Here is a 2140-nt window from a genome sequence, read left to right on the forward strand (position 1 = left end):
GTCAACTTTACATCCCATTTGGCTCTGAAATTAAAAAGATTGCAATACATGCGTTATGTTAGAACTACCATAAAAGCATATCTTGTATTGATTCCACTTTACTGTTTTGTTCATCAATTTTGTAATGGAAGAACTTTGAATGAATTAACTGAAGCAAATGTTGATCATCTTTTAATGACATAGAGAGCAACAGGAAAGCTAGAATAGTTAGAAAATATTGAGCTCTGCAATACATTATCCTCTAATTTCTCACAACAAGTCTTTCAAGTAGGAATTATTATTAACCCCTTTTGAAAAGAGAAAACAGAATTTACTGAGGTTAAGGAACAGTTCAAGTTTACCCAATTAGGGAATGGCATATTAGGCTCTGGACCACTCATCTAATTCCAGAGCTAACACCATGATTCACTACACTATTTAATACCTATGGATGAGCTCATCCTAAAGATGAGTTACAGATGATCAGGTAGACTGGGAGGGTAAATTAGCATAGTCTTTTTACAAAGTGTGGCACATACAGCACTGGCAGAGATGAATTTCTGGTGATATATAGGTAGACTTTTTATTTAATATGAATTTATTTAAGATGTGTAGGCTGGGCGCGGTGGCTCAAGCCTGTAATCCCAGCACTTTGGGAGGCCGAGACGGGCGGATCACGAGGTCAGGAGTTCGAGACCACCCTGGCTAACACGGTAAAACCCCATCTCTACTAAAAAATACAAAAAGCTAGCTGGGCATGGTGGCTGGCGCCTGTAGTCCCAGCTACTCGGGAGGCTGAGGCAGGAGAATGGCGTAAACCCGGGAGGCGGAGCTTGCAGTGAGCTGAGATCGGGCCACTGCACTCCAGCCCAGGCGACAGAGCAAGACTCCGTCTCAAAAAAAAAAAAAAAAGATGTGTAAAGAAGAATACGACCAGCTTATTAAATCCCTTATTTCATGGATATTTTTGCTAAGAATGAGAATAAATTTTAAAAAGTAAACTGTTTACAATTTATCAAAGGAAAAATTTACAGAAAAATAATCTATAGATGGGAAATGAAGAATGAGGGAAAAGGTACAAAAGTAATACACAAAATCTGGGAAACACAGAATTAAGGTAATCCATACTGAAAAAGTCATCAGTACAAAGTTGTAGGGACTTGAGTGACAGAACAGGTAAGACAGTAAGTATAAAGAAGAGCAGATATTTACAACTAGAATACAAATAAAGTGGATAGAAATGAGTCCTATGAAGGAAGCATGTTAAGAAGTTTAAAATTGAAAGCAAGAAACATCGAGAGTCATGGATAAATTTGCCATGGTCAGATATGCAGGTAAGAAAAAGTACTCTAGCTATAGTGAAGAGGATTGATTGCATGAGAGTGGTCCTGGAGACAAGGAGGCCAGTTAACAGCCTATTACAACTCACATCTTTAAAAAATGCTGCTACAAAGAAAAAAAAAAGAAAAAGCAACCACACATATGAACACAGAAAACGACTATTGTTGGCAGAGATGAGAAATTGGGACTCTTGGCCAGGTGCAGTGACTCACACCTGTAGCACTTTGGGAGGCAGAGGCGGGCAGATCACCTGAGGTCAGGAGTTCAAGACAAGCCTGGCCAACATGGTGAAACCCCATCTCTACTAAAAACACAAAAATTAGCCAGGTGTGGTGGTGTGTGCCTGTAATCCCAGCTACCTGGGATGCTGAGGCAGGAGAATCACTGGAACTTGGGAGGCAGAGGCTGCAGTGAGACGAGATGACACCACTGCACTCCAGCCTGCACAACAGAGCAAAACTCTGTCTCAAAAAAAAAAAAAAAGAAAGAAAGAAAAAAAAGAAATCAGAACTCTTGCAAACTATCGGTGAGAATGTAAAATGGTGTGGCTGCTATGGAAAACAGTATATCAGTAGTCTCATAATATGACAAATAAAGTTACCATATGATCCAGCAATTCCACTTTGGGTATATATACCCAAAAGAACTGAAAGCAAGAACTTGAAGAGATATTTGTAAGTCATGCTCATAGCAGCATTCTTCTCAATGGCTGAAAGTTAGAAGTAACCCAAGTGTCTATTAATGAATAAACAAAATATGATGTATACATGCAATGAAATAGCACTCAGTCTTTAAAAAGGAAGGAAATTCTGGCACATGC

Source organism: Colobus angolensis, unplaced genomic scaffold (assembly GCF_000951035.1).
Source record: "Colobus angolensis palliatus isolate OR3802 unplaced genomic scaffold, Cang.pa_1.0 Scaffold275, whole genome shotgun sequence".
NCBI classification, from domain to species: domain Eukaryota; kingdom Metazoa; phylum Chordata; class Mammalia; order Primates; family Cercopithecidae; genus Colobus; species Colobus angolensis.